Below are 13,450 nucleotides of genomic sequence, written 5' to 3'. Positions count from 1 at the left end.
TCATTGGCAGGCGGATTCTTAACCACTGCGCCACCAGGGAAGCCCTCAATGTATTTTTAATCTGTGGTTATCTTCTTACAAATAAGGCTGAGGATTTCTTCAGGGCTTCCCTGGTGGCGCAGTGGTTGAGAGTCCGCCTGCCGATGCAGGGGACACGGGCTCGTACCCCGGTCCGGGAAGATCCCACATGCCGCGGAGCGGCTAGGCCTGTGAGCCATGGCCGCTGAGCCTGCGCGTCCAGAGCCTGTGCTCGGCAACGGGAGAGGCCACAACAGTGAGAGGCCTGCGTACAGCAAAAAAAAAAAAAAAAAAAAAAAAAGGCTGAGGATTTCTTCAAAAGCTTAAAAGCCATTTATATTTCTTATTTGTTAATGGCTTCTGGTTTTGAGTCATAGAAAGGTCTTTCTAACTCCAAAGTTAATCAGAAACCCTTCTATGTTTTCTTCTGCTGTTTTTATGGTTTCATTATGTATTCACTGGTTCTTGGAACTAGAAGCTTTTCTTGTCATTTCCTTAGCAGTGAGTGCAAAGCTGGATCCCAAAAAGGCTTGGGGTTTGAGGTAGAGAAATGAGCCTCCATGGTGGAGCCCTCTCAGTGCTGGGCTCCAATCCACTGCAGCTCTGCCAGAAATCCCATCCAGCAGACCTTCCACCTCCTTCCCTCCAGCACTCATGGTGTCCTGGGCTGGCACAGGGGGCCCAGAGTTGAGGGGGACACTGCACTGCCTGAGGAATGAGACAAGGACATGGCCAGACCAGGATTCGAAATACAGAGCCAGGGCTGTGAGCACAGGGAAGGGAGAGGGGGACTCTGATGGGAGTGTTTAGGAGGCTCCAGGGAGGAGTTGGCATCTCAGCTGAGCATTAAGAATGAGGATAAATGGCAGCGATGGGGGAAGGAGAACAGCAGGAGCAAAAACAGGGAGGTGGAAAAATCAGCCTTTAATCTAGCCTGGAGAGAAGGATTTAGTGGACCATGAAGTCCTCAAGGGTAGAGGCAGGGGATGACTTATCTCCGTGCACCAGCCAGAGTTTGTCAAATGAAATGAAGCAGAAGGGACAGGGGGCTTTGGATCACAGGCAAAATCATTTTCCCTTTTACTCTGACAGTGAGAAGCCAAGACCTCCAAGAAGAAGCCCTTGGCTCAGCCATCATCTCAGAACCTGGGCGATCTCTGCACACCACTGCCCCCTTGTGGCTGATTTGGGAATTATCTGTGACTAACCTCAGGGGTCGGATCTAAGAAGAGCCAATCCAGAACTGAAGGTTGGGGAGGAGGCTGGGTGGGTCTCAGAGGATTAAAAAACCATGAAATTCTGTTCGGAGTCCAGTGGGCCCTCAAAGACCGTCTGGTCTGACTTCTTCATTACATATGGAGAAACCAAGTCTCAAAGAGGGTACTGCCAGGGAATGAGTGGAGAGATCACCAGACTTGGTGTAGGACAGTCCTCAGTCTGCAGGCTGGTGCCACTTCTTACTGGTTCTGAGACCCTGGGAAAGTGGCCTCACCCCCCACTGATCCACAGTTTCCATCTCTGTCAAATGGAGTCTGGGGTCTGTTAGACTTCTCTTTTCTGGTAATGTCAGGCTAAGTTACTTAGATCAATTCTCCCATTGAAAACAACTAAAAACGCTGGTAAACTGGTGTAACCAGAGGGTACGGAATTACCAGAACAAAATGGAAGGAAAACAGAAAGTTTGACAGATAAACTAAGCAAGAAAGTCATTTTTTCTGATTCTGGCCAATTGGAACTGTTGTTTTGCCGACTCCCCTGCGCAAGGGGCACAGATAAAGTTAGAGTACATAATGAATGATCATATAGAAAACCTTCCCCACAATAAGCCAGGAATCCCGAAAGCCATGCTTCCAGAAGCCAGCCCTAGTGTGGACTTGCAGCCCCAGCTTATATCGGTTGGATGGTCTGTAAACTCAAGTCTTGAACTTAGATTGACGTGCCCCCAGACTGTGTGCCTCCAGCCTCCTGGAAAAAGCAAGTGAAAATCTTCTTTGGCGGGAGGGTTGATTAACTCTACATTTGAAGAAGTTAAGTGTGTAGATTATAACCTCTAGGATAAACATTAACACAATAAAAACAGCATAATTCCCAAGTCAGTTAAAGGAAGTGGAAGTCCCCTCTGGGTGAGGTTACTAACCAAATACCTATGCATATTAACATCAGACAGAGTGGGCTTTAAGGCGAGAAGTACTATTAGGATACAACTCAATATCAAAAGAACAAACAACCCAATCAAAAAATGGGCAGAAGACCTAAATAGACATTTCTCCAAAGAAGACATCCAGATGGTCAACAGGCACATGAAAAGATAATTAATAATTAGCTCAACATTAGCTAATTATTAGAGAAATGCAAATCAAAACTATAATGAGGTATCATCTCATACCAGTCAGAATGGCCATCATCAAAAAGTCTACAAATAATAAATGCTGGAGAGGATGTGGAGAAAAAGGAACCCCCCTACACTATTGGTGGGAATGTAAATTGGTACAGTCACTATGGAGAATATTATGGAAGTTCCTTAAAAAACTAAAAATAGAGTATGATCCTGCAATTCCGCTCCTGGGCATATATCCAGAGAAGACTATAATTTGAAAAGATACATGCATCCCAATGTTCATTGCAGCACTATTTACAATAGCCAAGACCTGGAAGCAACATAAATGCCCATTGACAGATGAATGGATAAAGAAGATGTGGTATATATATACAAAGGAATATCACTCAGCCATAAAAAAGAATGAAATAATGCCATTTACAGCAACATGGGTGGACCCAGAGATTATCATACTAAGTGAAGTAAGCCAGACAGAGAAAGACATATCATATGATATAGCTTAAAAGCCATTTATATTTCTTATTTGTTAATGGCTTCTGGTATATATATAGCTTATACATGAATCAAAAATAAATACAAATGAACTTATTTACAAGACAGAAATAGACCTACAAACATAGAAAACAAGCTTATGGTTACCAAAGGAGAAAGTGAGGTTGGGATTAACATATACACACTATTATATGCACACTATTATATATAAAATAGATAACCAACAAAGACCTACTGTATAGCACAGGGAACTATATATTTTTAATAACAAATAAGGGAAAAGAATCTGAAAAAGAATATATCTGAATATAAAAGAATATATCTGAATCACTGTGATGTACACCTGAAACTAACACAACATCGTAACTCAACTATACTTCAATAAAAAAGAAGTATTATTAGGAATAGAGGGGACCACTGTATAAATAATAAATAATAAGTTGAACAGGCCCTCCACAAAAGAGGAAAACCAAATGATTGATAAACATATGAAAAAGTGCTCAACCTTACATGTAATCAGAAAAATGCAAATTAAGACCACAGTAAGATGCTACTACACACTTATCATATTGGGATAATTTACAATTTGAACAATATCATGTATTGGAGATTACCAGACACGCAAAGAGGCAGGAAAACATGACTGGTAGTCAAGAGAAAAAAATAGAAGATAGTGTCAGAACCACAATGATCCACATGCTGGAGTTAGCAGGCAAGAACTTTAAAATAACTCTGATAATATGTTAAAGAACATAGAAGAAAAAAAGATTGACAAGGTGGATATAAAATAGAGATTGTCAATAGAGAAGTGGAATAAATTTTTTTAAATAATCAAATATTCTAAAACTGGCAAATACAACACCTGAAATCAAGAACTTATTGGAGATATATATATGTATATATATATATATATTTTTTAATGCTATGGGATTGGAAACTTTATTTTTTTAATTTATTTTTCTTTGTAGTACGTGGGCCTCTCACTGCTGTGGCCTCTCCCGTTGCAGAGCACAGGCTCTAGACACGCAGGCTCAGCAGCCATGGCTCATGGGCCCAGATGCTCTGCGGCATGTGGGATCTTCCTGGACTGGGGCCCAAACCCGTGTCTCCTGCACTGACAGGCGGACTCTCAACCACTGCACCACCAGGGAAGTCCGAAGACTTATTGGATATATTTAACAACAATGACAACAACAACAACAAAAGGGTACAGCAGAAAGACAAAAGACAGGATTAGCAAACTTGAAGACAATCCTACAGAAAATATCCAAGCTGAAACAGAGAAAAATATAGCAGGAACAGAGCATAACGAGTTCTAACATTTGTGTAATTAGAATCCCAGAAGGGGAGAAAAGAGAGTTGGGACAGAAGCAATATTTGAGGATTACTTCAAATGACTTATAATTTCCCAAAACTGTTGAAAGATACCGACCCACAAATTCAAGAAGCTTAGTAAAACCCAAACAGGTTTCACTAAAGAAAACCACACTTAGACATATCATTGTCAACAGCTGAAAACTGAGACAAAGAGAAAATCTTAAAAGCAGCTAGATAAACGAAGACACATTATCTTTAAAGCAACAGTAATAAGACTGATGCCTAAATTTCAACAGAAGCTATAAATCCAGAAGAAAATGGAATGACATTTTAAAAGGTCAGAAATGAAAACGAAAAACAAAAAAACAAAAATCCCCAACCCTGCTAATCTAGAATTCTATACAGAGGAGGGACAATCTTTTAAGAATTAAGGTGAAACAAAGACATTTTTGTACAAAGAAAAGTTGAGAAAATCTATTGCTGGCCAACCTCTACCACAAGAAACATTAAAGGAAATTCTTCAGGCTGAATTAAAATCCCAGATGAAAGCACAGACCTTCAGAAAGAAATACAGGTAACTGGCAAGGACAAATGTGTGGGTAAAAATTAAAAATTGACAAGTATGGGCTTCCCTGGTGGGGCAGTGGTTAAGAATCTGCCTGCTAATGCAGGGGACACGGGTTCGAGCCCTGGTCTGGGAAGTTCCCACATGCCGCGGAGCAATGAAGCCCGTGCACCAAAACTACTGAGCCTGCGCTCTAGAGCCCACAAGCCACAACTACTGAAGCCTGCGTGCCTAGAGCTCATGCTCCGCAACAAGAGAAGCCACTGCAATGGGAAGCCTGTGCACTGCAACAACGGGTAGCCCCTGCTCGCCACAACTAGAGAAAGCCTGCGTGCAGCAACAAAGACCCAACACAGCCAAAAATAAATGAATTAAATAAATTAATTAATTAAAAAAAAAAAAAGAGGGGCAAGAGAGCTTGCTTCCTCTCTCTGCCATGCTAGGACACAGCAAGAAGACAGCTGTCTGCAAACCAGGAAGAGGACTCTCACCAGAGCCCAATCATGCTGATGCCCTGATTTTGGACTTCCCAGCCACCCAAACTGTGAGAAATAAATTTCTGTTGTTTAAGCCAATTAGCTTATGGTATTTTGTTATAGCAGCTTGAACTAAGACATAGAGTAATAGGTCCAAGATGCATACTTAAATCTCTATAGTAACTACTGAAAGAATTTTATAAAAATGTATAACTAGAACCTAATAAAGGAAAAAAATTAAATAATAAAAACAACTTGATTATCCAAAAGAAGAGAACAGTGGGTGAATAAATGAACAAAGAACACATGAGACAGAAAAACAAATAGCAAATGGTAGACCTTAATCCAACTCTATCAGTAATTACATTAAATATATAGGGTTTAAACAAACTGACTAAAGACAGATATCATTAAAATGGATTTTTTAAAAGCCCAATTGTATTCATTTATAAGAAACACTTAAAAAATAGAAAAACACAGAAACAAAAGGATGAAAAAAGGTATACCATTCAAACTACTTTAAAAAAAAACTAGTGTCACTATAATAATACCAGATAAAATAAGCTTAAGACAGAAAGTATTACTAGAAATAAAAACAGATGTTTTATAACAATAAAAGTCCAATTCAATGGGAAGATATTATAATTCTAAATTTGTATGCACCAAGTAACACAGCTTAAAAGTACATAAAGCAAAAGTTGTTGAGACTAAAAGAGAAATAGACAAACATACCACCACAGTTGGAGATTTTAACACACTTTTTTCCAAAACTCAATCAAACAAATAAACAAAATCAGTAAAGGTATAGATGATTTGGACAAAGTAGTTAACCAGTATGACTCAATTGACACATATAGAATATATACGCAGAACAGGTTTCACAAAAGAAGATATACAAATGGCCAATAAGCACATGAAAAGGTGTTCGACATCATTGGTTGTTAGGAAACTCCAAACTGAATCCACAATGAAATAACATTTCATACCACTAGAATGGCTAAAATAAGATTCACCTACTAAATCCTGGTGAGGATTTAGAGCAACTAGAGCTTTCATACATTGCTGATGGGAGTGTAAATAAGTACACCACCTGAGAAGACTAACAGCTTCTTAGAAAGTTAAACATTTTTCTGCCTTACGAACTAGCAATTCTACTCCTAGGTATTTACCCCAGATATCGGGGCTGATTTCAGATCTGGGGTGGGAAATGTACAAGATGAGAAAGTGAAAACATAGTCATGAGCCCCTGATGATGAACACACATCACCTATACAAGTAGGCTTGTCAGAAAAAGAAAAAGAAATATGAATCTGATTAAGTCTCTGGATCCAGTTACCAATTAACAGGAAATTCAGAGAAGAGAGGAATATGCTACCTTCACCATGGGGATGCAATTAGCAATGACTGTGGGAAACTCTGTAAGACAAATGACCTGGTTTCATTAGCAAATGAATCACAAGAAGAAGAAAAAAAGATGGAAAGAGAACCAAGGATTAAACAAAATTTAATGACATTAAAATAAGCAAAAAACAGGCAAAGTGAGAGGCAGCTGGTTGCTCTTGGGGGTGGAGGTGGGAAGGGGTTATTAAGGAGGGGGCGTGCGGAGAGTTTCTGGGGTGGCGGGCAAGGATTTGCCTTCAGACAGGGGTGGTGGTTATAGGGGAGTTTGCCTAATTATGGTTCACTAATCTGTACCTTTGTTTTATGTGGCTTCTGTATTCATGTTGTATTTCACCATAAAAAGGATTTAAAGAAATCATTCAGAAGATGTGGATGCAGATTTTTAGGCTTCAACTCCCAGAGATTCTGAATCTCTGAATGAAGCTACCTAAACCACCACTTATTAGAAACTGACAGATGTTTTTATGTAACCACTGTCCCAAGATGCATTTTGAAAAACATTGGTGAAGGAATTGGGGGGGCCAGGGATGGATTTCGCAGCCGAATGACAGGCTGAGTTTGTGCCTCAGAAAGATCCCTCTGCAGCGTGGAGGATGGCCTGGAGGAGTCTGGAGTCTGACTCACAAGGTCGGAAGAGATGACAAAGGTCTGACGATCAGAGCAGTGGTCTTGGGGATGGGAAGGGATGCAGAGTCGAGAGATGTTACAGAGGTAAAACGTCAAAGAGCATTTCCAAATTCCCAACAGATATTCTTTGGGATTTGGGTATGAGATGTCAGAATCCCAGGAAATTCTCAGGAATTCCTGAAATCATACATTATTCTGTATTTTCCCCAACACTTTATGGGTTTTGGAAAAATAATGATCGATCATAATAATAAACAGTGAAAATTTTTCTGTAAGAGGGTTATACTAAACATTTCAGAGGTTTCCTGTTTAAAAAATCAGGATTATAGATGCATGGTTTATTATTATTATAAGCCATTATATGACAGGGTGGTATATAGTAATCCCCCAACCCCCACATATCCATGGTTTTGCTTTCCACAGTTTCAGTTACCCACAGTCAACCATGGTCCAAAAATATTAAATAGAAAATTCCAGAAACAATTCATAAGTTTTAAATTGAGTGCCATTCTGAGTAGCGTGATGAAATCTCTAGCTGTCCCACTCCATCCCACAGGAAACATGAATCATCCCTTTATCAGTGTAATCCTGCCCATGAGTCATTCAGTATCCATCAGTTATCAGATTGACTGTAGTGGTATCTTGGTGCTTGTGTTCAAATAACCCTTATTTTTACTTAATAAGGACCACAAAGCCCAAGAGTAGTGATGCTGGCAATTCAGATATGCCAAACAGAGGCTGTAAAGTCCTTCCTTTAAGCAAAAGTCCTAAACTTATAGGGAATGAAAAAATGCTGAGGTTGCTAAGATCTATGGTAAGAATAAATTTTCTATCCCTGAAATTGTGAAGAAAAAAGAAATTCATGCTAGTTTGGATGTCACACCTCAAAGTGCAAAAGTTATGGCCACAGTGCAAGATAAGTGCTTAGTTAAGGCATGAAATTTGAACAATAAGATATTTTGAGAAAGAGAGAGACCACATTCACATAACTTTCATTGCAGTATATTATAACTGTTCTCTTTAGTTGGTGTTAATCTACTGTGCCTACTTTATAAATTAAACTTTATCATAGATATGTATGGATAGGGAAAAACATAGTACATACAGGGCTCAGTACTCTCCACAATTTCAGGCATCCACTGGGAGTCTAGGAACATATCGCCCTTGGATAAGGGGGTACTACTGTATTTCAGTAACATGTAACAATGACCTCTACCTCGTATAGACACTTGATCATTAAAAAAAAGTTAGGGACTTCCATGGTGGCGCAGTGGTTAAGAATCCGCCTGCCAATGCAGGGAACACGGGTTTGATCCCTGGTCCAGGAAGACCCACGTGCCGTGGAGCAACTAAGCCCCTGCGCTACAACTACTGAGCCCACGTACCACAACTACTGAAGCCTGCGCACTTTAGGGCCTGCATGCTTCAACTACTGAGCTCGCGTGCCTAAAGCCCGTGATCCGCAACAAGAGAAGCCACCGCAATGAGAAGCCCGCACACCACAACGAAGAGTAGGCCCTGCGTGCCACAACTACAGAAAGCCCACGCGCAGCAATGAAGACCCAATGCAGCCAAAAATAAATAAAATATTTTTAAAAATTAAAAAGGGGAAACATTAACTTAACGTAAATGCCAAATAAAAGTCATTTAAAAAATTGAGTGATATCATAAATGCTTACTACTTAAAAGGGTCTTAAAATGAAAATTTAAAACACAAAGTATTAATTGCCCTTGATCTTTTGTTTTTATGATAAATATTTCTGGTGTGGAGGAACTGATTTCACTTTGCACTGATGCTGGTTGAACTGAGTGTGTTCAAACACATCTTAAGCTGGGTATTAGGTACATGTTACTTCATATAACTTTCCTCTTTTTAGTAATGAACAATTTTGCTTTACAGAGAACTATAGCCTAGAGCAAACATTCAAACACTGGAAAATACCAGCTAACATAATTGGGTAGTATTCGAGTAACATGGTGAAATTACCAAATTAGGGACTTGTTTTGCTTCCAAAACTTATTATTTCTTGGAACACCACTCATAGGATTTGAGTAAAGCTTACTCATATTATATATATAAACTTATAAATATTCATTTTTTTTTGCCAAGAATGGCTCACAGATTAGCAGCAAACAGGTCCACAAACACACACTTATAACATGGCAACAGCTATGAGCAAGACTGATTACATCTCTACCAATTCTCCTCTACATGCTCCTGTCCCAGAGCCCAGAAATGTCGACCTTGACCTTTGGCTCCACACGCCAGTATTTCCTGCTCTAGCTTTTGACATGTCAGTGGCTTCCTTCAAACCAGAAACTTCTCTATGTTGATCGTTAAGCTTTAATTTTCACAGGAGAATAATCATAGCTTTTCCTACCACCAGAGGTTGGTGTCATACAAACCAAGAGAAGAGAGAGTTTCCAGGAGAGAGTGGTCAGCTGTGTGAGTGAGACGGGTGCTGATCAAGGCTGTGGACTGATTGAGTGAAGGTTAATGGCATGACCCTCCTTCTAGAAAGTTCTGCTCCCACTTCTACTAGTTCTACAGAGACAGCTGTGGGCTGGGGTGTTGGTGGGCTCCACCCATTCTGGAACCTGCCCACACCTTTCACAGCCTCAGAACCTTTGCAGTGCTGTTCCCTCTTCCTGGAGCATCTTTCCTGAACCCTCCCAGTCATCAGGTCTCTCCTCAAATGTCACCTCCCACCACCCTCTCCAGTCACTCTAATTCCTTCACATCACCCATCACAATCTAGCATTATCTGGTTTATTTACCTGATTGGTACCTGTCCTCCCTGCCCACCCCATGGAATGTCAGCTCTACAACAGCAATGATCTCTGCTGAATCCCAGCGCCTAGAACAGTGTCTGGCACAGAGGTGTTCAGTGAATATTTATTGAATGAATGAGCAACTGAGTGGATGGAGTAGGCGGGTGCAGATGGCTTTTTAAAGTCATCTCTCTCGACTTCTCTCTCCTCATTTGTCAAAGGGGGAAGAGAACTCCTCTGCAGCCCTTTTCAACAAGGCATTTTTTTAAGACACTTTAAAAAAATAATTAACTAATTTTTGGCTCTGTTGGGTCTTCGTTGCTGCAAGTGGGGGCCACTCTCATGGCCTCTCTTGTTGCAGAGCACAGACTCAGTAGTTGTGGCTCACGGGCCTAGTTGCTCCGCAGCATGTGGGATCTTCCCAGACCAGGGCTCGAACCCGTGTTCCTTGCATTGGCAGGCAGATTCTCAACCACTGCGCCACCAGGGAAGCCCCAATAAGGCGTTTTTGGACCCAGATACTGATTCCTTAGCTGAGCAAATGCGATGCAGGTTCTGCTTGGATGCAATACTGATAGTGGCCAGTGGGTGGCAGCAAGTCACTATGGTTGAACCGTGACAAAGCCTGGGCCACGGCACGGAACACCTGAAGTTCAACCTCCCAACAGCCAAGCTTGGTTTTTTTCACCATCTGGGTGAAAGCAAGACTTTCTTTCTCTCTCTCTCTCTCTCTCTTTTTTTTTTTATACAGAAGGCTCTTATTAGTCATCTATTTTATACGTATTAGTGTATATATGTCAATCCCAATCTCCCAATTCATTCCCCCCCCGCCCCACTTTCCCCTCTTGGTGTCCATGCATTTGTTCTCTACATCTGGGTCTCTATTTCGGCCTTGCAAACTGGTTCACCTGTACACTTTTTCTAGATTCCACATACATGTGTTAATATATGATATTTTTCTCTTTCTGACTTACTTCACTCTGTATGACAGTCTCTAGGTCCATCCATGTCTCTACTAATGACCCAATTTCATTCCTTTTTAAGGCTGAGTAATACTGCATTGTATATATGTACTACATCTTCTTTATCCACTCGTCTGTCAGTGGACATTTAGGTTGCTTCGATAACCTGGATATTGTAAATAGTGCTGCAATGAATACTGGGGTGCATGTGTCTTTTTGAATTATGGTTTTCTCTGGGTATATGCCCAGTAGTGGGATTGCTGAGTCATATGGTAATACTATTTTTAGTTTTTTAAGGAATCTCCATACTGTTCTCCATAGTGGCTGTATCAATTTACATTCCCACCAACAGGGCAAGAGGGTTCCCTTTTCTCCACACCCTCTCCAGCATTTGTTGTTTGTAGATTTTCTGATGATGCCCATTCTAACTGGTGTGAGGTGATACCTCATTGTAGTTTTTATTTGCATTTCTCTAACAGTGATGTTGAGCAGCTTTTCATGTGCCTCTGAAAGCAAGACTTTCTTAAACACAGTGTGCATACCCCTGCTGCCCTAAAGGGAGAAGACCGAACTACGTTTGAAGTCAAATCCCAGCTCTGCCACTTACCGGCTAGGCGACCGCTGGGTTTGCTTCTCTAATGTGGGGGCATTATAAGCTCACTGGGTCATTATGAGTCTCCAGCAGGTAAAGGCTGTGGAAGGACAGCATGTGCTCTCAGGAGAAGGCTCTCAGGACTGCGTGTGGAGCCTGGACCTGCAGAGACCACCGGGAGCACCTCATTCTCCAAGCTGTCTCCACCTCCCTTGGCTCTCCCCCTCCTCCTCCCCACCCCACCCCCCATTCTGCACCTGCACCCATAGCACAGGTGCCCACGTGTCTGAAGACAAAACACACCGGATGACAGGCTTCATTCTAAATGGATCTCCACAAACCTCGAGTGGGCACCTGTGCTGGCAATCCCACCCCTTTCATTGGTCCATTCACCCTTCCACGCGCATTGTGACGTTTCCACTCGGCCCTCTCCTAAAAACACCAGGACCCTCTCCTGCCTCCTTGCTCTGCACTATGATTTTGCTTCTTACTCCGCTAAGAAAGAAACAATCAGTAGAGAGCTCTGCGTTCTCCCAGCGACCTGCCTGTCCCCGCGGAGGTGCGGCAAGAGCTCCCATCTGGACACACCTTCCCGCCGCCCCCGCCCCCAGGACGCCAGCCCCTCCCACCCACCCAAGGATTTTGCTCTGCCGCTGTCGCTTCTCTCTTCTGCATCTTATCTTCCCCTCTGTCGATCATCCCTGTGAGCCTACAAACAAGCCATAATATCTCTCATCTTAAAACAAACCCCTCCTTGACTCTACGGGGCGCCTCTTCCAGCTACCCTCCCATTTCCTGTTCCCCTTACAGCACAACTAACTCCCCGGAAGAGGTGACCACGCCCCACCCTCTCCACCATCCTCTCTGGACTCCACTTCCACCAACCTTCCTTGGCTTTGAAACCCGCTGGTTAAAACCACCAATGACCTCCGTTTTCCTGATGCCGTTCTCAGCCCTCACCTCACCCACCTCTGGGCAGTATTTGACCCAGCTGAGGGCTCCCACCTTCTTGGAGTGTTTCTCCTCTCAGTTCCCGTGCCTTGTGTCCTCTCTCTGTATGCTCACTTCCTGACTGGGCTGGGCGGCCCCAGGAATGTAAAGTCCATCCAGTGTGGACCACGCCCATCCACGTTCATATCTGCTGTCCTGACCTTTGCCCTGAAATCCAATGCTTGTATCTGACTCCATTTGAAGGTTTAATAGGCTTCTCAAACCTGACCTTTCCGAAACTGAACTCTCCATTTTAACCCCTCCTAACCTGCTTCTCCTCCCCTGCATCTCCCTTTGTGGCCCGGCAGCTTCAGCCCAAAGCCCTGGAGTTGTCCTCGACTCTTCTCTTTGTCTCTTACCCCACATCTGACCCCTCAAAAATTCTCTCGACTTGACCTTTGCAGCCTGTGCTGAACCTGGCACCTCTCACCACCCGTACTGTGACCACCATCATTTCCCAGGACTGGCAGGAACCCCTCAAGTTCTCTCTGCATCCTCTCACCGTATTCACCTGCTCAAACCTGCCAGGGCCTCCCCCTCCCCCTTCCCCGCCTTCCCCCCCTCCCCCCCACTCAGAAGAAAGTCCAATCCCTGACTCATCTGAGGCTTGACAAGATCAGCCCCTGACCCTCCTCCTGCCTCATTTCCCAACACCTCCCCTCACTCACTCTGCTCACCCACAGGGCTTCTTGCCTTTGGGGAAACACTCTCCATCCCTGGCTTTGGACTTGCTGCTTCCAGTGCCTGGAACTCTCTGACTCAGCTAACCACATGGTCCCTTCAGGTCTCTGCTCACCTGCTACATCCTGAGAGAGGCCTCCCAGGCCCCTCTACCTAAAATAGCACTGTCTTCTAACACACACTGGCCCCTTGCTTGTTTTATTTTTCTTCACAGCACTT

General features: G+C 42.7%; 1 protein-coding gene across 13 annotated transcripts in view; it reads right to left on the bottom strand.

Annotated features, from left to right (window-relative positions):
* The window catches only part of TINAGL1 (tubulointerstitial nephritis antigen like 1), a 32,517-nt gene extending 19,874 nt beyond the window's left edge, over window positions 1-12,643 (bottom strand). For 5 of the 13 annotated variants that reach the window (XM_060089356.1, XM_060089353.1, XM_060089365.1 and 2 more), the window contains exons 1-2: window positions 12,530-12,625; window positions 11,576-11,722 (exon numbers count right to left, since the gene is read on the bottom strand). The gene's annotated coding sequence lies outside the window, so the exon portion shown is untranslated. Of the gene's footprint in view, window positions 1-11,575; window positions 11,723-12,445 lie in introns of all 13 variants that reach the window. The other 8 variants (XM_060089354.1, XM_060089358.1, XM_060089357.1 and 5 more) reach the window with 8 other exon arrangements.
* Between the last annotated feature and the right edge of the window lie 807 nt (window positions 12,644-13,450).

This window comes from Mesoplodon densirostris, chromosome 2 (assembly GCF_025265405.1).
Source record: "Mesoplodon densirostris isolate mMesDen1 chromosome 2, mMesDen1 primary haplotype, whole genome shotgun sequence".
Taxonomy (NCBI): domain Eukaryota; kingdom Metazoa; phylum Chordata; class Mammalia; order Artiodactyla; family Ziphiidae; genus Mesoplodon; species Mesoplodon densirostris.
This window is presented reverse-complemented; position numbering and strand designations above follow the sequence as displayed.